This window comes from Micromys minutus, assembly GCF_963924665.1.
Source record: "Micromys minutus genome assembly, chromosome: 10".
NCBI lineage: Eukaryota > Metazoa > Chordata > Mammalia > Rodentia > Muridae > Micromys > Micromys minutus.
The window spans coordinates 65,852,975-65,878,428 of record NC_137979.1 but is presented as its reverse complement, the minus strand read 5'-3'; the positions used below and the strand labels follow the sequence as shown (position 1 = coordinate 65,878,428).

Below are 25,454 nucleotides of genomic sequence, written 5' to 3'. Positions count from 1 at the left end.
ACTCTTGAACAACTGGTACCCCTGCCAGACAGAAACTCACAGGACCCAGAAGCGTGTCTGACATCAGGTTCTCAGGAAAGCTGGGCATGAGAGTGAGAGTCATAGCTGGTGGCCATGTGCTGTCCATAGCCCCAAGTGCAGCCTGGGAGCACCCTGGCTGGCAGCTGAAACAGCAGCAGAAGCCACATTTGGTGATGATGAGTGGAGTGTGGGCTGAGGGGGTAGAGGGTGGCACAGACCAGCCAAGATGCATGCAGCCACAGGTCACAGCACCCCAGGGAAGGGGGCATGGGGCAGAGCACCTTGTCAGGAGAGCCAAGGGGAACACACTGGCCAGTCCTGCCACAGAGTGCAAGCCCCCAGAGCATCAGCAGTCTGCAGGACAAGCAGGAGGACAAGACCTCTGGTTGGACCTTTGGCATCCGTATAGCTCTGCTCGTGCCATGTTGGCTGGGAAGGTCCCACCTCCTCCGCCTACTGGTCCATTTTTATCCGTGAAGGGATGCTGCCCTAGAAACCACATGCCTACTTTTCATGGGTCTCATGGCTGTCCTCACCTGTGCCTTAGGCCATCTTAGAAGCCTGCTTCTTGGAGCTCCCAGTAAGAAAGATGGGGAGAAGCTGAGCTATCTTCCTCAGCCTGCCCAAGTGTGGGGTGTGGCTGGTAGCTCCTAGCAGCTCTTTTATAATAAAAGTAAAAGTTAGAAAAAAAAATACAGCAAAGATCTCTGGCTTTCTGGTTTGCCCTACAAAGGATTTTATTGAAAGGAAAGTGAGCATTGTCAGTGCTGTCTGGTGGCTTAAGTACCTGTTAGATTCCTTGTATGGGCCTGGCATCTTGGAGACTTGGGCATGTACAGCTGGGTAGACCATGAAATTTGTCACTGTTTATGCTAATACTGTAGTGGCTCATACTTCAGGAGATGAGGTCTCTGGTGAAGATGTTAGTGGATTGAGATGGGACCAGACCCCAGTCTGTGAAACTCCAAGATCTAGGGTGGAATTCTTCCCGACTGGTTGGTTTTTGCACTTTGCATTGTGAACAGCAAACTGGCCATTGCACAGCACTAGACAGTTACAAATACTGATGAAGGAACAGAGGAGCCATGGAATAGTGTCCATATTTCATGACACCGAGGGGCTGAGACAGGAGGATCATGGGTATGAGGCACCCTGGGCCCTATGGTGCCACCCTGTCCAGAGGCTGGGATTACCTGCCTCACGCCTCCAGGTTTTGAGGTGAGAAGGAAGAAGCACTGTGTGTCTCCAGTCCAGATCCTGCCATATCAGGGCAAAGCCTCAGCCATGGACAGCTTCCTGTCATCCCTTACAGAACTACCTACACACACCCTGACTCCTACCCCACCCCCCCCACACCCTTACACACCCTGACTCCTACCCACACACACCCTGACTCCTACACACATACACACATATCCTGACTCTTACCCTCCACATACACCCTGCCTCACACACTCACACACACACATAACTACATACACCCATACTCCTATCCCCCCCCACACCCAGACTCCTACCCACACACACCCTGACTCAAACACACATACACACATATCCTGACTCTTACCCTCCACATACACCCTGCCTCACACACTCACACACACACACACACACACACACACACACACAACTACATACACCCATACTCCTACCCCCCACACACACCCTGACTCCTACCCACACACACTCTGACTCAAACACACATACACACATAGCCTGACTCTTACCCTCCACACATACACACAACTTGACTCCTACCCTCCCCCCCCCCCACACACACACCTGCAAAGCAGGCTTCCTCTCTCACCTTCACTCTTGCAAAAGCCTCAAGTCTCTCTGAGCAGAGCTGGCCCAAGGCCTGGACCCATTCTTCTGCTGTGCACCTGCAGACACCAGTAGACTTTCCCACTCTACTAGTCCCTCACACACCTAAGGGCATCCTTCACCCCCCCCCACCCCATCTCCCTAGCACCTGCCTCCTCCCCTCAGCAAAACACTCCCCTCCCCCCTGCACCTAACTGCCTCACCCCACCCCCATCCAGCCAATCCAAGGGATCACACCCCACCCAGTTTTCAGCAGCTCACCCCAGACCTTTTTCTCTTGAGCCACTTCATTCTCTTCTGGAATGCCCCTAAGGGTGGGGACACTTGAGGCTTTGTCTTGGATAATGAACTCCTAAAACCAATCAACTGGTGTTCTGATAAAGGAGGACAGAAAGAATCTTAGGAAGTCAAACTGGTTACTGATAGGGTCACTGCAAAGCCTGGGGCTAGACCAAGGCTCAGTGGTGGAGCCCTAGTCACATCCAGAAAGCTCCCAATTCACTCCACCCAATCTCCCCACACCTAACGGCTAATACTTTCTTCTAATCCTCCCCTATACCTCACAGCTAAACTTGCCTATAATCCCCACACACATACCCCACAGCTAACACTTGCCCCCTGAAAGTGGTGCACATCTACAATCCCAGGACCCTGGAGCCTAAGTCAGGCCAGACACTGTTCAAGCAAAGAAAAAGGGGGGAAAGTAAGGTTTTAAAACTAACTGCATGAAAGCATTAAGTTTGGCCAGGACAGTGGTTTTCTCCAGCAAAGAAACCTTTATATAATCCTAACTGATATATGGACAGACTTTCAGAGCCAAACAAGCGGGTTTTCAAGTTTCACAGCATTGGATGCCTGGGGAGGAGGACTCAGCCCGTTGCGGCCTTCCACACATTAAGCATTAAGACATGATGCAAGGCTAGGGCCTCCCTGAGTGACAAGAGACTTACCGCCCTATGTGCCAGGCTCTGGGTTCATCCGAAGACACACACACACCACACGCACATGCGCGCACACAAGTTAGGGCTAGGGCACTAACACAGGAAGAGCCAGAGCAGAACTTGTTCCCAGTCTGAGTAGCACCGTGGGCTCTCTCTCAAAGAACAGCTCATTGACAGGCTTGCCAGCCATTTCCGACATCTTGGCTTATCCTAGAACCAGACGCAGTTCTAAAGATCAAACTGGAAGGGTTCCTTATGCATCTTAACAAAGGGCAGTCATCTCTAAGCAGCTGTCCCCCTTGTTCACCTGATAGGACACATCTCTGAAGCTCACAGGTCACAGCCAGGGGCTTCAGGAGACCCCCTCATCCAGAAGCGCCTGTCTCCAAAGCCCAGTCTCAAGGCATCTACTACCTTCTTGCAGTGCCCCTGACTGTCTTTTCCAGGAATGAGGATAGTCCAGCCTCCCTAGTGTCTGCCCCAGGAACACAGGTGGAAGAAAGGGGCTCCGATGGCAGCCTGGTTATGCCTCCCACCTCCCTCAGTTGGATACAACCTGTGTAGTAGCAGGTGGAACACCAACCTCCACACAGCCGACTCCAGTCCGCCCACTGCCTGGTTAGTTGCCTTCCACCTACCCAGCTGCAGGGGCAGGTACACTGTGCCTTTAAACACACTTCTGCCCTTTTCCTTCCAACAGCCCTAAGCAGCTTGCTTTTTTTTTTTTTTTAATCGTATCTAAGGATCTTTTCAGAGCATGTGTTGGCTGGCAGGTCTCAGTCCTCAGCAGGGCCACACTCATTTCTCAGGGTCTCCTGCGTGTCACCTTCCACGTGAGATGTGCTGCTGCAGCATATGTCCCTGTCCTTGTGGAATCAGTGGTTGGACAATTATCTAGAAGGGAAATAGCTGGGTCAAAGGTGTGGGTAGTTTGAAGTGTTACCAAATTGTTCTAAAAAAAATCTGGTCCTATGCCAGCAGCTGCCTGGGGCGGTGTGTGGGGGGGCGCAGCTCTCAACTCCAGTGCCCAGACTTCTCTCAGTCGGGTAGATGAAAACTGACACTTCATTATTGATTTTAATTTACAGTTTGGGGTGAGGTGTGGGGGCTTGTGTTTTTTGGTTTGTTTTGCTTTGTTTTTTGAAACAGGGTTTCCTGTAGCTCAGTCTGGTTTCAAACTGTATGTAACTTAAAATGGCTGAACTTCTGATCCTCCTGCCTCCAACACCTTGATTCCCAGACACTTGTTTTGTTGTTGTTTGTTTGTTTGTGTTTGTCTTTGTGGCAAGGTACCAGCTGTCCTGGAACCATACAGTCTAGGCTTGGATTTACTAAAATCCACCTGCCTGTGCCTCCAGAGTACTGAGACCAAAAGGCGTGTGCCACCACACCCAGCCCATTAACCTGCAGTTTTGAAGCTGTAGACAGTTCATGGTCTGAGCTTACTGTGGATTTGTGACCCTTTCACAGGGGACAATTGAAACTGAGGACTTGGGGTAACGGACAGACAAGGTGCTGGGGGACCAGAGGCAGGGTGGAAGGTCCATACCTGCAGGTAACAGGGGTTGTGGGGTTCTAGGTGGGATTGTCCTGAGCGGCCAGTGTCTCGAAGGAACCTTCAGTGGTTGGCAAGTTCTTGGTTTACAAGACATCTAGGTATACAAGACAAAGTCCCAGGTACAGTGATCCCATTTTCAAGGGAAACTGAGGCCAGATTGTGGTCAGCTGGGAGGAGGGCTAAGGTTGTCCATGGGACAAAGGGTAATGGGCGTGGACACTCCTGAGGAATTCGGCTACTGGTTGGGACTAGCCCAACCCCTCCCTGCTCAGTACTGAGCTCCTAACTTTTGTCAGTGTCTCCCACCAAAGTGAAGGCTAGGCACAGAGGCACAGTACAGTGTAATGGTTGGTTTGTTTGTTTGTTTGAATGTTGTGGGGTTTTGTTTTTTTTTTTTTTTTTTGGTGTGTGTGGTGTGTTTGTGTGTGTGTGTGGTTTGTTTTGTTAGTGCATCTTTATAGCACAAGACTCTAATTCTAACTCTTGGTAGGCTAAGGAAAGAGGGTCATCATAAATTAAAGACCAGCCTGGGCCACATACCTGAACCCAGACTAAAATAAGAAACAAGAAGTTTAAAGCCATTTCTTAAATCCCACGTACATAACACACCACACCTGCTGTGATTCTGACTGTGACAGTGACCACCCTGTGCTACCAGGCTTCTCTTATCTGGAGATCCAGAGGGAAAAGAACTGAACAGCTGGCCCTTGTCTGAAGAGCCTCCCTGTCCTAGACTCGGCTTGAATGACCAGCCCTTTACCTCAGGCCTTACCAGGAGAGCACTCCTTCAGGGAAGGGGTGGGAGGACAGGCAGGAAGTGGGAAGTGGCCACAGGACAGGCCTGTACACACCCACTGGCTCCTTCCTGGCTCTGTGGCTCTAATAAGCATCTGTTTCTAGGGAAGCTAGGAAATGGTTTTTGGTTTTCCCCCCTTTAAAATGTTCACTTTGAGAACAAAAACCAGACAGTTTGTTGGTTGAGACGGGGTTTCTCTGTGTAACCCTGGCTGTCCTGGAACTTACTCTGTAGGCCAGGCTGACCTTGAACTCAGATTCACCTACCTCTGCCTTCCTAGTGCTGAGATTAAAGGTGAGCACTGCAACTCCCTGGCTACAGAACAATTCTTATAAGGACCTGAGTTCAAATCCCAGCACCCACATAAGCCAAGTGTGGCAACATGTACCTATCTATCATGGTGGATTTGGGAGTTGCTGGCAAGTCCATCTGAAGCAGCTCCTGTCAGTGAGAGGCCTTAGCGTTAGGAGATAGCTAGCTGTGATGATACACACCCTCATCCTCAGCACTGGGGCCATAGGGGTACTTAGAGGTCTCTGTAGCTCAAGGCCAGGCATAATAGAGTGACCATGTCTGAAAAGATTAAGGTTAAAAGATTAACCCAGCACATAAGACAGAGGCAGGCAGATTTCTGAAGTGGAAACTGAATGGTGTTTTGCTGGGCAAACACTTGAAGGAACGTTTAGTTTAGCTCAAGTGGACATAGACAGACTCTGGAAAGGAATGCGTGACTGAATCAGGCCAAGATAAAGGTGTTTTGTTAAAGCAAGCATGTGGAAAGACATGTGATCAAAGATTTTTATTATTGTATTGGTCTGTCTTCTGTTGTGTAGTTGAGATGTATTTGTCAGACTCTATAGAAAGAAATACAGCAAAAAAACCTTCTGGTGGTGTGGTACAGTTTCTTGTTGCTTCAGTGGACTCAGGCAGAGTGATATCAGCTGAGGCAGACCTATAAAAGACACGTGATGTTTGGAGGATACACATAGGACAGTGGCCGAGGCTGAGCTTCGCTGACAGAGCTAGGTGTGCACTGTGGGTCTCTTTGCTGATCTTCCATTTCCCGAGAGAGGCACAGCTGAGAACTTCTGGTGTTCCTCCGGGTCCCTCCTACTGACTCAAGCTAAGACTGAGGCCTTGTCGTTCCTATTAGGTCATGCCATTGCTGCTACTGACCTGGTATTTCTGTTTTTAACTGGTGTTTGTAAATGGATTGAGCTACCTCTGCTAACCTATAAAGTGAACTGCCGATTTCCAGACAACACAGTCACCCCAAAGAACCTTTCCAAACAGGTCCACTTCCCCCATATCCTTTCTTTTCTACTAGTGGGCTAAAGGGAGGTTCAAATGTTTAAAACTATCATTAAAAATTGGTTTTAAGGATTTCCCTGAGTTTGAGTACTGTATTCCCAGCACTCGGAAGGCAGAAACAGGCAGATCCCTGAGCTTGAGACCAGCCTGTTTGACAGACTAAGTTCTAGTACAGACAGGGCTATACAGAGAAACCCTGTTTCAAAAAACTAAAACAAATGAATGAATGAATAAGGTAAAGGGCTGGCAAGATGGCTTAGTGGATAAAGGTGTGTGCTGCCAAATCTAACAAGTAGATTTTGGTCCCTGGACAACATCGAGGAAAGAATATCACAAATTAACTTCTACCCGTCACACACATGCTGTGATGACATGTGCCCCGCCCCGCCAAACAAGATACTGCTCACAACCATATCCAACTCCAGTTTCAGGGTCCAACACCCCCTTCCGACTAAGTATGGGAGTGTACACATGTGGGGTATATACTGTCTCGCAGAAAAAAATACCTTAGACATAAAAGAAAATAAGTAAATATTTTTAAAAACCTTTTTAAAAAAAGGTTTTAAGAAAAGATTATTTTATGTATGTGAGTACTCTGTTGCTCTCTTCAGACACACCAGAAGAGGGCATCAGATCTCATTACAGATGGTTGTGAGCCACCATGTGTTTGCTGGGAATTGAACTCAGGACCTCTGGAGGAGCAGTGCTCTTGACCACTGAGCCATCTCTCCAGCCCCCTTTAAAAACCATTAAAAATTAATTAAACTAAACTTTACAATGTTCACTTTTTAACATAAGCACTTAATTGAGGCAAAACAGGTATGGGCTAATCCCAGTGGTTTTCAAACTCCAAAACTCACACTCTTGAAGCTTCACCAGGGTGTGGCCTCCATCTGGTCACTGGGCTGCCTTGTGGACTTCAGTTGCAGCCTCGCTGTCAGCACCAGTTGAGGGCAAGATGGACTGGAGGAGAGGTGGCTCAGCAGTCAAGAAAACTGTGTGTGCCTAGCGTGGCATATACTTCTGATTCCAGCACTTTGGGAGACAGAAGCAGTTTGAGGGACAGCCTCATTCACAGAGTGAGTTTCAGGGCAGCCAGAAACTCTGAGAAACCTGTCTTGAAAACTCATTAATAATAGTTGTAGTAGTAGTAAGATGGATGGATGGATGGATGGATGGATGGATGGATGGATGGATGGATGGGCAGACGGACACACAAACAGATGGACAAACAGACAGACAGTACTGGCTTTTCTCCTGAGGACTTGTGTTCACTTCCAGGTACCCACATGGCTCACAGCCTTCTGTGACTCCAGTCCTGGGGAATCTGGCACACACTTGAGGATGGTAGTGTAGGATTTTGATGCATTTCCTGATTTGTTTCTTAGTCCCCAACCTGGCCTCCTATAATGTTTATTAACCAGGAGTCCCTGACATCAGAACTACCTACTGTCTGGCCTCTGCAGGTGCTTTGTGTCTCTTGTGAAACCCAAGGGAAGCTCAGGAGATCAGGCAAGCTGTCCCTGTGGGAGATGGTAATGAGCTGGTTGTGATGCTTATTTATGATAAGAAAAATCAAGCGAAATCTCACAGGATGGGTAACCTCTAAGAACAGTTTGTGACTACTGCAGATTGACCCAGAACACTGTGTTCCTTTCCTGTCTGCTTCAAATACTCAAAAACTGACACACAATTCCCCTAAGGTGTGAGTAACCTGAGGTGGAAGGTGGACACGAGGCTTCTATAGCCAAGGCAATGAGATGCATGAGCTAAGAAGACCCTGGTGACAGCCACTCCACCAGGGAGAAACAGACCTCAGCAGCCTGCCAGCTGAACTCCAGGAACTTTCCAGAGGACAGCAAAGAGAGCCCTGCAGCCCTAGTTCACCTGGCCCTGGCCCACTGTCACAGACGCCTCACTGAGAGTGGGGCGTCTCTCTGCTTCTCAGCTTGTCTGTCCTCGGCTTGGTCCCTGTTGCAGAATGAGAGCCTGCTGCTGGCAACACTTCTCTGAGATGCCTGCGTACCACCCACAGCATCTTCACGCTGCCTTTACAGAAACCCATGCAGAGGCTGGAGAGATGACTCAGAGGTTAAGAACACTGACTGCTCTTCCAGAGGTCCTGAGTTTGATTCCAGGTGCTCACATAGCTGTTTACAGTTGTCATACCTCTAGTTCCAGTGAGCTCACACACACACACATAAAAAATATATATATTAAAAAGAAAAAGACAGGGAGTAGTGTGGCTCACCTTTAGAATAGCGAGGGAGACACACACACACACACACACACACACACACACACACACACGTCTCAAAAGCAAAACAACAAAATTTTTTGCTTTAGAAAGGAAGAAACAAACAAGCAAGCTTTGGAGATCCTGAGGTAGATGAGATACCTGTGCTGAGGCCCTCAGGAGAGAGGTCACGCCACAATTTTGGGACACAGATGCCCAGAGTTCTGTTTGTTTGTCTTTTAAAATAGTTATGAGGCTGTGATGACTACCACTCAGGACCACGTGTTTAAGTCTCTTCTAAAGCAAAGCAAACACATTTAGAAATACCCAAATCAGCTTGCTGCTTAGTGGTATTTGTGCTAGGGCCATAGGATTCCGGCACCTACTTCTGCTCCTACAACTTCTGCTGATAAGAACTTCACTCCAAGGCTCCCCTTAAACAACCGGCTAACTGGATGAAGATACAAAGCAGCCGTTTGCATACAGGAGGACAGGCATCACTGCGTGCCACCCTTAGGAGGAACAGAAGCCAGTTTTAGGTCGTCTGACCTTCTGTCTGGGGTGCAAGGAGCAGGTAACCACAGGGAATGGAACTCAGAGAGGCCAGGAGGATGAAGCTTGAGACAGAGTCTAGATAAAAGAAAGGACTGCACAGAAAGGAGTTCTGGATACCCTACAGTGCACGCAGCAAGCAAGGATCTGGGCTGGGGTACCTGGGTGGTGGACCACTTTTCTGACCTGCCCAAGGGTCTGTTCATTCCAGCACCAACGATGCCAACGAATGGATGGCTACAGACTCAAGGCCAGACTGCTCTACATGTGAAGTTCCAAACCAGCCAGGACTACACATGGGACCCTGTCTCAATAATCTACTTCTCTCTACCCTCAAATTATTTGAGGTCAGCCCTAAGGTACATTAGGCTTGAGACCCTATCTCAAAGAGCAGTGAGAGAGAAAAAGGAGGGAGAAAGAGGAGTTAAGGGGAAAACAGGAAAAAGAGAAAGAGAACACTAACAAGACGACTGACATGTTTTCAGAGCTCTGCCTGGGACCCAAAGAAAGCACCAAGAAGGAGGTGAAGCCTCATCTGCTTCTACAGGCCTGAGGAGTCTAGATGGCAGTTCAACTATACAAAATCAGCCCAGTCTTCCCTAAAAAACAGGGAATTTCAGTAACCAAAGAAAATGTCTAGAGGCTGGAGAGACTGCTCAGTGGTTAAGAGCACTGACTGCTCTCGTCCTGAGTTAAATTCCCAGCACCCACATGGTGGTTCCCAAACATCTGTCATGATTCCTTCTGGTGTACATGAAGATAGAACATACTCATAACATACATGAATACATAAATCTTGAAAGAAAGAAAGGAAGAGAGAGAGAAAGAAAAGGAAAGAAGGAAAGAAAAGAAAGTATCTAGCCAGGCTTGGTGGTACAATTCTTTAATCCCAGACTTCAGGAGGCAGAAGCAAGCAAGTCTCTGACTTTGAGGGCAGTCTGGTCTACACCATCAATTCCAGGACGTCTAGGGCTACATAGTGAGATCCTGTCTCCAAAAATAAAAAAGTAAAAAATAAAAAAGGGGAAAAGAACATGTCTAGTAACATCAAATCACAGTTTTATAAGACGTGAAGTGTATGAGACTGTGATCCATAACAAGGAGGATAGAAGGCTGGGTGGTCAGGTGGTTGGTGCATGCCTTTATCCAGCACTTGGGAGACAGAGGCAGGTGGATCAGAGAAACCCTGTCTCCAAAAACCAAACCAAAACACGTAGAGGGAAATCAGTCAGTGAGAAGATCCCAGAAATGGGGGAAGTGACTGAGCTAACAGACACGAGCTGTTATGAGGGCTGGAGGTGTGGACTCCCCTAACACCACATCAACCTGGGTTCAATCCCCAGCACTGCATGAACCAAGCATCAGGGCACAGTCCCATAATCCTAGCATCTAGAAGATGGAGGCAGGAGGACCAGAAGCTGAAGGTCATCCTTGGCTACTTAGCTCAGTGGTTCTCAACCATCCTGATGCTGAGATCCTTTAAGACAGTCCTCATGTTGTGGTGACCCCAACCATAAAATTATTTAGTTAGTATTTCACGTCTGTAACTTTGTTGTAAACACTTGATATGCAGGATATCTGATATGTGAGCCCTCAAAGGGGTGGAGACCCACAGATTGAGAATCGCTGACTTAGGTAGTTCTAGGCCAGCCTGGGCTATTGTCAGCACATTTGGAGGGGGGCAGTTTTTAAGATTTGGTTGTTTTTCTCTTTTTAACTATTTTTCCTACTTCTCAACCAGTTTCTCCTCCCAGTCCCTCCCCATACCCCTCCCAACCCCGACCCCATCCACTCACTCCTCCTTAGTTTCTCTTTAAAAAAGAAAGCCCTGCAGGACTGTGGTGGCACATGCCCTTGGTTCCAAGCAGGATCTCCACAGTCTCACAGACAAAGAAAGGACAGAAGTGTTTGAAAAAATAGTGGTTTGTTCTTTTTTTTTTTTTTAATTACCTTTATTTTTTTTAACAATCCAGTCATTACCTCCCCTTACCCCCTTCCACCCTCCCACAGTTCCTCATCCCATTTCTCCTCCAACTGTCTCCAGGAGGATGTCCCCACCCCCTCCACCAGGCCTCCCCACTCTCTGGGCCTCAAGTCTGTCCAGGGTTAGGTGCATCTTCTCTCACTGAGGCCAGACCAGGCAGTCCTGTGTATGTGGGGGGGTTGGGGGTGGGGAGGCTCAGACCAGCTAGTGTGTGCAGCCTGTTTGGTGGCTCAGTGTCTGAGAGATCTCAGGGATCTGGGTTAGGTGAGACTGCTGGTCTTCCTCCTCAGCTTCTTCCAGCCTTTCCCTAGTCCAACCACAGGGGCACCTGACTTCAGTTCATTGGTTGGGTCTCTCAGAGGACAGCCTTGATAGGCTCCTATGTGTAAGCACACCAGTAATAGTGTCAGGCCTTAGAGCCTCTCCTTGAGCTGGATCCCAAGTTGGGGTGGTCACTGAACCTCCTTTTCCTCACTCTCCCCGAAGTTCTTTCAAGACAGGAATGAAACTCTGGGTCAGAGTGTTTTTACCCCATCCCTCCTCTTGATACTCTGGAGGTGGACTCTGCAAGTCCCTCTCCCTACTGTTGGGCGGTTTATCTAAGGCCCCTCCCTTTGAGTCCTGAGCATTTCACACCTCCCAGGTCTTGTGAGCCAGGGGTGGGTATTACCAATCATTCTGCTGGCCCTCAGGGCTTCTCTCTGGTCCCCCTCTCCCAATACCTGATCTTGTTCCTCTTTCCCCTCCCCCTCCACTCTTCCATCCAGCTCCCTCTCTCTGCCTCCCAAGTGAGATTGAGGCAGCCTCACTTAGGCCCATTTGCTTGTTAACCTTGAGTTCTGTGGATTGTGTCCTAGGTATTCTGTACTTTTTGGGGGGCTATTATTCACTTATTAGTGAGTACATATCATGTGTGTCCTTTTGGGTCTGAGTTACCTCACTCAGGATGATATTTTCTAGTTCCATCCATTTGTCTGCAAAACTCATGATATCCTCATTCTTAATAGCTGAGTAATATTCTGTTGTGTAAATGAGCCACATTTTCTGTATCCATCCTTTTGTTGTGGGACATCTGGGTTGTTTCCAGCTTCTGGCTATCACAGATAAGGCTACTATGAACATAGTGGAGCATGTGCCCCTGTGTCATGGTGGGGCATCTTTTGGGTATATACCCAAGAGCGGTATAGCTGGGTCTTCAGGTAGACCTATTTCCAATTTTCTGAGGAACCTCAGATTTCCAGAGTAGTTGTACCAGTCTGCCATCCCGCTAGCAATGCAGGAGTGAAACCACTGGCACAGGGAGAGGGCTACTTCCTAAACAGAATTCCAATGGCTCAGGCTCTAAGATCAAGAACTGATAAATGGGACTTCATGGAACTGAAAAGCTTCTCTAAGGCAAAGGGCACAGTCAATAGGACAAATCAACAACCTACAGATTGGGAAAAATTCTTCATTAATCCTACATTCAATAGAGGGCTAATATCCAAAATATATAAAGAACTCAAGTAGCTAACTTTCAAAAAAAAAAAAAAAAAAAGTCAAACAGCCAAATCAAAAGAATGGGGTACAGAGCTAAACAGAGAATTCACAACAGAGGAATCTCAAATGGCCGAGAAGCACTTAAAGAAATATTCAAAGTCCTTAGTCATCAGGGAAATGCAAATCAAAATGACCATGAGATTCCACTTTACACCAATCAGAATGGCTAAGATCAAAAACTCAGATGATAGCAGATGCTGGCGAGGATGTGTGGTTTGTTTTTGAGAGAGTTGTTTGGTTGGTTTGCTGAGGTTTACTTTGTAGCTCTGGCTTGCCTGGAACTCACTCTGTAAAGTAGACTAGCCTCAGACTCACAGAGACCCACTACTTCTGCCTCCTTAGTGATGGGATTAAAAGGCTTGTACCACCACGCAGCAGAATCACATTTTTAAAAATCAGTGATAAATGGCCTACTGAGCTAAGTTTGCCAGACAAACCTGGTGCTCTGAGCTGAATCCCTGTGACCCATAGACAGGTGAAAGGGGCTAACACCACAGTTACCTTCTAGCCCTCAAACATGTATTGTGGACTCTCCATTTACATTATAAGCCTATACACACACACACACAAATAAAATATATTTTTTTAAAAGGAGGAGATAAAGAAAAAAACCTTAATGCTATCAAAGAAAAACTAGCACATTGTACATGAGGATAGGTAAAAATCCTGATAGGTTTCTTGGAAACTACAAGCCACAAACCAGCATTTCCACTTGGAAACACAGACCGGGCCTAGTCTGGTGTTCACTCCGTCCAGTAGCTTTAGTGCTCAGGCTGAAACAGAAGACGGGAAGTACAAGGTTAACAACACAGAACAGTGAAAAACAAACAGGCCTGCTTCTGTGGTCGAGCATACCTTTAGTCCCAGCACTCAGGAAGCAGAGGCAGGCGGATCTCTGGGTTCCAGGCCATCCTGGTCTACAAAATGAGTCCAGAGCTACCCAGAAAAACCCTGTTTCAAAAAACCAAAAATGAAAGAAAGTAAAAAACCAAATACAGCTGGCAAGTAGCTCAGCATTAGAACACTAGGGGGCTGAGGATGTTCAAGTGCTAAGAGTCCTCAGGTTTCCATACCCAACACAGCATAAATAAACACAGTAGAGTAGCATCGGTCTGCCATCCTAGCATGGGGGGTGGGAGCAAAGGCAAGAAAATCAAGTAATTCAGCTATATATGGAATTTGAGACCAACTCAGACTATGGGATCACAAAATCCATAGCCAAGTAACGGAGGAAATGGCCCAGGTTCTGTTTGGAAAACCAGAACTTACTGGGAAAACAAAATTGCAGAACACTGTTGGGGTCCAGCGGCAGACCAAGCTAAGGTGTCAGCATAGAATTGCTGTCCCTTACATCCAACTTAAAGCCAAGCTGTTCACCTCACCTTCCAGAAATCAGACCTAGAGAGACAACTGCCAAACTCCCAAACAGGCCACTTTCAATTGGCAAGATAACAGCCTTCTCTCCGCCCTAATCCTCTCACCAAATAGCCTGGAAAGCTACCCAGTGTTGCCTAATCGTTATTTTTCTATTGTTCTAGCTGCCAGTTCCAGCCTGACAAAGAAAGTAATTTTACTTAGTTCCTCAATTTTGCTCTGCTGAGAGAATTGAGCCCAGGGTCATGTATGAGGTAGGCAAGTGCTCTGCCACAGGCAACATCTCCAGCAAGGAAAGTTAACTTTGAAATAACTTGTTCGCTGAGCCTTGTGGCAAAGGCCTGTAATTCCAACTTGGGCAGCAATCTTCCTGTCTCAGCTCCCAGAATACCATAGCATGAACAAATGGGAGTCACTGTGACCAGCTACAACATACCTGGCTCATGTCACACCATGGTATTTTCCTAATGTAATCTTTTCATGTGTGCTATCCTATTGGATAAGTGTTGTGAGGCCAGCAGATGATGTTGGTTTATCAACAGAAAAGGCCAGGCAAGCAGAAAATGTAGCTAATCTCCAGCTTGATCTCAACCAAAATGGGTTTATACTTGTTAAAGCTGAATTTGTATTAAAAATGTACACACTTTATCCTGTCGTCCCCAATAATACAGTACAGAAGTTTTTACAGGGCAAACATGTGTGCTGTATGTTAAGTTCTGTGGGATTAAGAGGGACTCAGAGTAAATGGCATCTTTCAAAACTTTCAATTAAACATGAGACATTTTATGAGGACTAGGAGATAGTTTAGTGTTGGGGAGTGAGATGGCCTAGAGCCGAACCCCGGTGGATACTGAGGTGTAACTCCACTCTAATTTCAGACCAAAGGACTTACCAGTCATAAATCACAATGCCACAGGATGTGTGGGTGAGCCTGTGTACTGCAGCTATACTGACCCTAGTGTTTAGCACTGGGTCCTATACACATTTTACTTGTGAAGCTTGCCAACAGGCCAAAGGCAGAATTTTCTCAATTGAGTTAAATGTATGAAAGAGCACATGGAGGCAAAGCTCTTATAGAAATGCATGAAGACTCATTGAAGAGACCCAGTGCACCCCTACCTCATTTGGTGTGGACACAGGTCTCAGCCATCTTTCTGATGGAGGTGATACTCAGACATCCCAGCATCAAGGAAAATCTTTAAGGTCCATGAACATACATGTGTTTCCTTCCCAGGCTCACAGGCAGGAAATAACTGAGGTGGGAACCATAGGGGGCTGGGCAGGAGTTGTGATATCATCTAGAGGCCAGTTCGTAGAGGTTTGTGTCACAGTGACCCTGGACCCATTTTGTCACACTCCAGCTGGTACTGACCGAATCAGATGAAAGGTGAGAATCTTTTCAACACAAGCACTCTCCCCTGCCCAACCATACTGCCTTTCTTTTCTTTTAGCTTGAATTTGGACTCGCAATCTTCCTGCATCTCTGCCTTTCAGGTGTGGAAATTACAGTGTGAGCCCCCACACCCAGCGTCTTTTTGTTTTTAACTTAAATTTTTCCTTTCGTTCTTTCCTTTCATTTTTTTAAGGCACAATTTGCCCTGACTTTTCTGGAATTTGTAGAGCTCCTCCTGCCTCTGACCCGTGCTGGGATTAAAAGAGCAAGTTTCAGGACAGTCAGGGCTATATAGAGAAGTTCTGTTTGGAACACACACACACACACACACACACACACACACACACACACAGATCCCTGGTATGGTTACCCACAACTTTGGTCCCAACACTAGGGAGGCAGAGGCAAATGGATCTCTATGAGTTGGGTGCCAGCCTGGTCTACAGAACTGATTCCAGGCCAGCTAGAGTTACAGGATGAGACTCTGTCTTAACAAATAAACAAACAAATCAATGGGGCCATAGTAGCACATGCTGTAATTCTGGCACTCAGGGATTACATAGTTAGCCCTGTCTGAAAAGCACAATTTAGGGTTCAAAATAGGACAGCAATTAAAAGTGCTTGCCATTCAAGGCTGATGGCCCGAACCCACAGTACCAAGAAACAACTGACTTGGTGGTAAGGCTCCCTAATCCCAGCATTAAGGAGGCAGAGGCAGGCAGATCTCTAAGTTCAAGGCCAGCTTGGTCTACAGAGTGAGTTCTGGAACGGCCAGGGCTACACTGAAGGCTGTCCTCATGGCCACGTTTGTGCACTCACAATACAACATCATATACACAAACCCAATAACATGGTAATAATGACAATGATAATCTGATCATTGAAATACAGGAGCTGGACAGATAGCTCAGTGGTTAGGGGCACTTACCGGTCTTGCAGAGGATCTAAATTGGGTTTTCAGTGTCCATGTCTGTTGGCTCACAACTGCTGGAATTGCATTCTAGTTCCAGGAAGCACAACACCCTCTGGCCTCCACAGGCATCTGCACACATATGATGCACATAAACTCATGCAAATACACATTACACTTTAAGAATGTTTACATTTTAATTGATTAAAAAATAATAAATTCAGGCAGGGTCTGGCTGCTTGAACCTGTTATCTTAGCATTTAGGAGGCTAAGACAGTAGGATTTTTTTTAAGATTTATTTATTTTATATATGTGAGTACACTGTCAGTGTCTTCAGACACACCAAATAGAGCATCAGATCCCATTACAGGTAGTTGTGAGCCACCATGTGGTTGCTGGGATTTGAACTCAGGGCCTCTGGAAGAGCAGTCAGTGCTCTTAACTGCTGAGCCATCTCTCCAGCCAGAGACAGTAGGATTTACATTAGTTCTAAGCTATCTTGGACAACATAGTGAGTTTCAGGCCAGCTTGAACTACAGAGCGAGATCCTGTCTCAAAATCAAGCAATTTAGCAAGTCAGGAAGGCACCGATAAAGAACCTGTGGTTTCCAACTTTGGAGAGAGCATAATGCCATATTCCTCTGCCTGTCTATGTTGGAGATCCTACATCATGGCAAAGCAAGAAAGGGGACAAGGGGACAAGAAGACTATAAAGACAAAGTACTTTCTGCCCTCCCCTGTCCTCAGCACCTCACTATCAGGAAACACTCTTTATCCCAGTTTGCTCCCAGGAACACACCAAAAAAAAAAAAAAAAAAAAAAAAAAAAAAAAAAAAAAAAAAGGCCAGACAAAGTAGTGCACACCTTAATTCCAGTACTTGGGAAGCAAGGCAGAAAGATCTCTGAGTTTAAGGCCAAATGGGTCTACATAGAGTTTTTCAGATATCCAGAGCTACATAGGAAGACCCTATCTCAAAACAACAAAAAGCCAGAAAGGTTAGAGTGAAGCTCGGTGACACACTATTCATTTTATATTGTGGAAGGTCCCAGTTTATTTTTTATTTATTTTCATGTGTAAGAGTGTTTTGCCTATATGAATGTCTACAATATGTGTGCCTGGTACTTTACAAAGTCAGAAGAGGGTATTGGATCCCCCTGAACTGCAGTTATAGATGGTTTTATGGGTTAGTTATGGGTGCATGGAATTGAATCCAGGTCCTGTGTAGGAGCAACAAGTATTTCAGCCATTACTTCCATCCTGGAAGGCCCCAGTTTAACCTTCAACACTGCAAAACAAACCTGGCAGTACACACTTATAATCCCAGCACTCAAGAGGCTGAGGCAGGAGGATCAGAAATTGGAGGCCTGCTTTGCACAGTGAGATCCTGTCTCAAATAAGGCAAACAAGAACATATCAAGAACTCATATCCAGAACATCTGAACTGACAACTTAGGGCTTGGGATAAATAACTCAGTTGGTAGGGTGCCTGCCCACCCTAGCATTCCCAAAGCCCTGGGTTCAATCCCCAGTGTTCCATAAAGGGAGAATGGTGGTGCACACCTATAATCTCAGTACTCAGGAGGCAAAGCCAGGAGGTTCAGAAGTTCAAAATCACAAGTTTAAGGCCACCCTGGGATGCATGAAACTTGGATTCAAGAAAAAAAGAAAACAAGAAAATTTACTGAAATATTTGGGTAGATACTTTACAAACTAGGTAAGTTGCTAGGAAGTTCTAGAAAGATGCACACTATTGTATGTAAATTACTCTTTAATAAAAATAATCTATGAGGCTTGAGAGGTGGCTCACCTCCTTAGGGCATTTGCCTCTGATCCTGACAACGTGAGTTCCATCCAGGAACCTGCTCTATGAAAGGAAAAAACTTCCACAAGTTAAGTTGTTCTGTAGTTTCCAAAGTGCATGCTGTGGCATACACGAACCGCCTTTCCCCAACACACACACACACACACACACACACACATACACACTACTACTACTACTACTACTACTACTACTACTACTATATTCTTTCTCCTTGGAGATCTGGGTCCATCAGTCAAAATCAAGCCAAGACTATGTAGGAAATGCCTTATCTTACCAGTGTGTTGTTTGTAAGCCACTTGAGATTCTTGAAGGATACTTAAAATTCTCATCAAGCCATCAGAGGCTTCTAATTGTTCTCCCCCGTGGCATTTAGGGACACCAAGGGAGGCCATTATTTCCAACAAGCAGGCCAGGAGCTCCAGCATCATGGGAGTATAGTAGAACACAGGGGATAGAGCCAGCGGAGGAGCCTGGCCACCCCCACTCCCAACAGCTTCAGTGAAAGTCTGCTGTACAGATTCAGCCTGAAGAAAAGGACCTAAAAACAAAAAACAGGGTACAAAGCAGTTGGCTTCCTAGATTGATGAGCAGGTGTCTGGCCTTGAGGTTTGTTCCCATCCAGGCCCAAACACTGCACCTGGGGCAGTGCCAGGAAACCTTCATTTTGAGGTGGTGGCCACTTCGGTGCTGCTGCCCTAAAGTTGTGGCTCTTACAGCTGCTTCAGAAGGGCCCTGCGTGGGTGGAGCCGCTTGCAGTTCTGAGCTTCTGAATAGGCCTTCACAGTTTGGCTTTGATTCATTCTCCTGCTAAGTAGATGATGCTGTCTTCCTTCATTTCTTCTCTTCCAGGCCATACACTCCTTTTCCTTTTCTTAAAGAGTTGGCTGGGCCTCCCAGCACCATGGTAACAAGAGTGGTGACAGTACTTGTCTTGTATCCTTCCTAAATCGAAGGGGATTAGGCTAAAGTTTCTAAATGATGATTGCTGTGTGCTTCTCAATGGGACCTTTATCAAGCTAAGCATTTCTCCTAGCAGGGGCTGGAGTTCAGGGCTGGAGTGTGTGCTTAGCATGCACAAAGCCTTGCGTTCTATCCCCAGGACTGTAAAAAGGTACTTTATATCCCTGATTTATAGAGATGTGTCATCACAGACAGGCCTTAAACCTTGTGCAGTACTTTCTGTCTGCCGAAGTAAACATGGAGAAGCAGCGGCAGACCTGGTGTGGGCCAGCCTTGAGGGGCAGCTGTGAGCTAGACATGGTTGGAGAGGGGCAGGGCATGTGCATCCCATTCCCCCACACAGACGTAGAGGACAATTACTTCAGTTCTCTCAACCTTTGCATGGACTCTTGGGATTGACCTCAGGTTGCAGGTTTTTATAGAAGCACTTTCACCCACTGAGCCATTTTCCAATCCCTCCACCCCTGCCTTTTTAAATTTTGTTTTGAGACAGGGTTTCTCTGTATAGCCCTGGCTGTCCTGGAACTCACTCTGTAGACCAGTCTGTCCTTGAGCTCACAGAAATCTGCCTGCTCTTACTGGAACTAAAGGCCCACCATTGCTGGCTGTTTGATTTCTTGAGATAAGGATTCACTGTCTAAGTCGTGCTGAACTTGCACTTGGGATCCTATTGCTTCTGCCTCCTACGTTCTAAAGTTACAGGTCTTAGCATTTCCCTAATCTTACGGATAACTTGGAGAAGATAGAACTCGACTATTTCCTAAATTTTCTTCCTCCCTGCTCCCCCCTCCCCCGTTCCATTTAAAACAGGGTCTCACCCTGTAACTCCAGCTAGGTGTAAGCCCTTATACAGAGCCAGAATCCCCTTGTGTGGTGGCACACACCTTTAGTCCCAGCACTCAGGATCTCGGTGAACTCAACAGCCTGGTCTGCACAGTGAGTTCCAGGACAGCCCGTCCTACACAGACAAACCAAAAAACCCAAACCAGAATTCTCCCTTCACATTTAAGAATCTGTGCTATGCCTACAGTACCTGGGAAGCTGTGTTTACAATGCAGAGGAAAGATGCAGAAAAGTTTGGGCTGAGTTGACCCCAGGAAATAGTGCTGCCCTTCCTCCTTACCCTCAAAATTGTGCACCTTCATGTCCAAGATGGTAGAACTTTGGTGTGTGTGAGCCTTGTTTCCTGACTTCTTCACAGCTAAGCAACAAGGGCTAGCTCTCAGGTCACTATTGCTTGGGTCCCTTGGCAGCAGGTCTTCAATAAAACATTCCATTCAGCTCAGGATTAGGAAATGTGGCTTCCCAATTAAACTTCAGAACTAATCAGTCTAGTAGGGCAAAGGCCGTGTTTCCTATCAGGCCTGGCATTGAGAACTGGAGGTAAGAGATTGGTTCGGCACTCAGGAGAAACAGTGTTCTCTGGGCATATGCATTGTGATACCACAGACTTTTGTCTAAAATAGAAAGCCAATGACAGGCTAATAGGATGCTTTATTCTATCTCTGAGGTTATAAATTTACAAAGTTCATGTCATTCTGTATCTGGGGCTGAGCCCCCTCACATAAGCAGGGCCAGTGCCTATAGTGGAATGCAGGTGGAGGTGCCAAGTGAGACACCTGGAACACCAGCAGGTGTTACAACCCACAAGTGTCCTAGTGACCAGAAAGACCCTCCTCACCAGCCAGAGTGGCTTGCTTGTGCTCGTCTGAGGACAATGGCCTCTGGTCTTAAACATGGAAGTACTGTGTGCTCCTAAACCAGTATGGACAGAACTCAAGGAGGTCTGGGAGAAGAGTGTGAAGACTAGGCCTGCTGGGAACACCTGTGTATATTCTGATATGAATTCCAGTCTGTGACTGACACAGTGGCCCAGCCTATGAGTCCCAAAACCTCCCCTCTCCTGCCTGTCGTGGAAACATGTCACGAGCACTTGGTGGTGTGGAGGAGCTGAAGACAGCTGAGGTAGGGGGGCAGCCTCAGCGGTAAGCCCCACACGCACTGCTCCCAGGAGGAACTTCACCTTAGTGTAAACACTGGCACGATACTTTGCAGTGCTAATCCTGCATCCCTAACCCAGAGAAGCAGAGCACTGAATAATAGCTGCCCTCATCCAACCCCTGAGTATCCCTCTCCTAGCCCAGCAAGGTGTTTTGTCCTGGAGTCTGATCCCCTGTAGACCCAAGAAGTGCTAAGCATTAGTTGAGTAAAGCTGGCTGGCCTCATGACGCCATGTCTGCTTGTCTTCCTGGAGTTCTTCTCCACCTTGCAGTCTGGGTGAGTATGTCTCCCATCCTTCACAGAGAGGCACGCTGAAGCTGAGAACTGAGAGAATGGAGCTGTGTGGCTCTGACCCTGGCCTCAGGCCCTGTGAGTGCACCCTTCCTGCATGTGCTGCAGGCATGCCATCCTCTGCGTCTCCTTCCAGGGGGACAGAAAGCAGCTGATGGGGTCCAAAGGGTCATTGGCCAAACCTCCAGAGAATGATTTCAGAGAAGGCCTTTGACCTGGCCAGGCGCCCATGATGTCTTGAGCAAGCTGGGCAGCCTGTGTCAGCATGGCCAGCAGCCTCTCCCCATAAGGCCACACTGGTAGATGTGGGGGACATTGCCTCACTCAGCTGTCCTGGGCTGGGAAAGCAGAAAACAACTAAGATACAGCAGCCCAGCCAGAGATGCCACAACCCTGAGGTGCTGCAGGGAGGTGAGATGCAGATAATGAGGGCTTGCTACCCACAGTGTAGCCATCAGTGAGGACCTAACAGCCCCTCACCAGCCTTGGCCTGCCTGGAACCTCAAGTTGGTAGGCAGACCCTGCAGAAGCTCCTCTGTCAGAGTTTTATCTAGGAGCTAGCAAAACACAAGGTGGCCACCCCCAGAGAACAGCTGACAGAGCCACACACTGTCTAAATACAAACAGGATTCTACACGGGGAGAGTAGTGTGGATTCTGAAGCAGGTTCACAGCTTCCTAAACAACTTGAGATACATACCTGTTACACCCCTGCACCTCCCCTGCCTTTCTCTCACCTCTGCCCACACTATCTTCCGTATCTTCCCAAGAATGTATCCAGAGGCAAGCCGGTTCTGAGGCTACCTCACAGTGTAGCTCCTTCTACAGCTAACACCCCTGTCCTCAGCCCTGTCTCTCCCCCACCCCCTTTCCTCTACCCCTGCCAGAGGCAGAATTAGAGTTAGGTCAGGTAGCTGCACAGGATCTCTTTGCCTGCTCCCTTTACAGATGGTTTGAATAGGCAGGACAGCCAGAAAGAGATAGGTCCAGTGTCCACACCTGGCAAAGTAATCTTCAGGAGGTATGGTGGGACCTAACTACCAAGGGCTCCCTCTCTGAACCCTATGGTAGTGGACACTTACTGAGGTTCCTGCTTTTCTTCTATAGCACAACTCAAGAGAACATGGTGTCCAATAGGCCTGTGGAAGAAACCTTTAGGACAAGGCATGAGGCAGGGGGTTGGTACAGGAGTGATGCCAGGCCACCACTGCATGGGAGCATGAGGGCTGAGGAACCGAGATCATGTTCACCCGTGCAGGCCACACTGAAGGCTTGGACTCTGGGAGCCTTGGAGAGTTTGAAGGGCCAGAAGTGTAATACGACCTAATTGATAAGTGTGATGGAAAAAAAGGAGCTCAGGGTAAATGCCAAGAAAACTGAGGTGCACACAAGATCCCATGGGGATAGGAGAGGTCTCAGTGAAGCTTGGTTAGCCCCCAAAGGCAGGACTGGCTAGAGTAGCCAAGCCTGAGGTAGGGTAGAACAGTCCTGACAGCTGTGCCCAGGGCCACAGCATGAACTGCGTTGAGCTGTAGCCAGAGCCCAGGGTGAGCCCTCCCAGCTCCAAGGCAGGTTCCAGAGACCTCACTGAGTCCAGTCCTTTGCAAAGCCACATCAGGTCATCCATGGAACTGGGAGGTCACACCATACCCTAGAGCCAAGCAGCTGGGATGGCAGCTCTGAAAATGACTCCTGGGCCTAGGACTTTCAGGGGCAAGAGAGCAGAGGCTCAGAAAGCATTACCCTTCGATAGTCCAACACTCCATCTCCAAACAGTCAGCTCTCCTCCCCAGACTCCAGGATCAAGTGTTCAGTGACAACATACCATGACTCTGCACGAACCCCACACATGGACCTGTAAGGCTACAATACTTCTCCCTCAATTAAGAGCCAAGGAACTAAAATATCTACAGAACCAGAACTTTGCACAAGTCAAATGCTAGGCAGAGGCAGATCAGACAGGAGGCTGCAGCGAGTGTTTGCCTGGTAATGTCTAAGACATCTATGCATCCTGACTTTTCCCTGGTGCTCACCTGGTGCCCAGGTGACAATGTAGAGTCCCAGATAGGCAGAGTGTGTTTTACAGGCCAATTACTGGTTGGACCTCAGGCCTCAGACAGGCCTGGGAAACCCAGTGCTATGCTTCCTAGCTGCAGAGTAGAGTAGTGGGATAGGGCCCCCTGCCCTGGAGGCTGGGGAGTTGGGCCAGGTACCTCCTTCCCCCTACAGGGAAGACTGTCTAAAGAGAGGCCCGAAGCAGAAACCAAAGGCCACAAAGCAGAATGTTCCATTCTTCCTCTAACCAGACCTACTCAGGGATAGCTCAAGTAATGTGTCTGGGTCTTGGTGTCAGTTAGAAGCTACTTGTCTGGCACCAGTCTAAGTCAAGAACAGCTCCACTGTGACCACCAGTTGGAAGAGGCTAGTTCCTTCCTTGGCCTTTGCCCCGACCTGTGCCAGGTAGGCAGCAAGAGGATCTAGCATGAAGCCCTTTCTGTGATTCCTGCCCCTCCATGATGCCTTCTAGAAGACTTAGAGGGGGAAGAGCCATGTGACATGGTAGCTAGTGTCTAGGAGAGAAATGGGGTGGGAACATCTGTGAAAGAAGGGTGGCCTGGGTGTGGAGAACCAGACACAGCTGGCAGGGGTCCTCAGGATCTCTGATGGCTCCTGAGTCAGACAGCAGAGCCTGGTCCAGCAGCAGCTAGAGCAGAAATGATCCTAGTGAGGTTACTGGTTCTAAATGTTTCAAAAAGTTTCCTCAGAAAGCTGGACAGAGTATCACATACTTGTAACCCCAGTTCTCACAAGGCTGAAGCAGGAAGATTGCATTGAGTTTAACATCAGACATGAAGAAAGAGAGACTCACACACAGTCTTGGGACAGCAAAGCAGAAATAAACACAGGATGGGAAGCAGGGAGGAGGGCAGTTGACTCTTTGGGAGCCTATGCAAGCTCTCAGGCTCCATGCCCATGGTACAGTGGGTTCAGCCAGGCACTCTGTGGCTGTACTGACTCTTAGCCTAGTCAGTGCCCATTCAGCACAGTCCAGGTCCATGGCAGTCAGAGAGGCGGACTCATCAACTCTGGACAGACATGCTATCACCTCCCAGGTTGCCTCATGCACATAAGACAGATGAGCTAAGACTGGCAAGTAGTGAGGCTTTGTCCCCAAGACACTGGATTCTGCTGTAAAATATACAGTGCATGGTGTTGCAAGCTCCTACCTAATCCCTGCACTTGGGAGGCAGAGGCAGTTGTGTCTCTAATTCTAGGCCAAGCCATTTACATAGTAAGTTCCAGGTAAACCAGAACTGCATAGTAGGAGGAAAAAGTATAAAAATGCAAAAACCCCAGCTCCAGGTAAACCAGAAGCTGCTTGTCTGTTTACCTGAAGGAAGTGAAATGGTTTTAGAAAAGAAATACATTTTTTAGTGTCAAAGATTCAAAGGACAGAAGAGCTCAAAAGATAAAGATGGTCATCCACAAAGGCTAGATGTGGCTTCTTAGCAGGCACTTACCCACTGTGGTTCTAGCAACAGTGGCACCAGCAGCAATAAAATGGCCACTTTGACCATGGCTCAAGTGGACACTGGCAGGGCCTCTCTAGGCTTTAACCTGTGCCTGTGTGTAATACAGCTTACCAGGCAGGCCTTGGCCTGTCTGTGTCAGAAGCATTCATCAACACTCCCTGTACACTCAGGCTCCAAGGACAGGACAACTGACTTAACTCTCAGTGGGGTAGCCTGGCTTGGACCAGAGGTGGGGACACCTGCCCCCATGCCCTTTGAAAATGGTCACAGCAGCTCGGGGTGTTTTATTTTTTGCTTTGTTTCTAGAGCCCAGATTTCTAGGTGCTAGAGGAGAGGCAGGCCCAGGATCAGCTGAAAACATGTGAACCCTGTACCCACACAGACCTCTTGCACCCTAGTCAGAACCCA

At 47.7% G+C, this 25,454-nt stretch overlaps 1 protein-coding gene across 3 annotated transcripts in view; it reads left to right on the top strand.

Annotated features, from left to right (window-relative positions):
• The window catches only part of CCDC57 (coiled-coil domain containing 57), a 90,620-nt gene that overhangs the window by 64,655 nt on the left and 511 nt on the right, over positions 1-25,454 (top strand). The gene's annotated exons all lie outside the window — the stretch shown is intronic.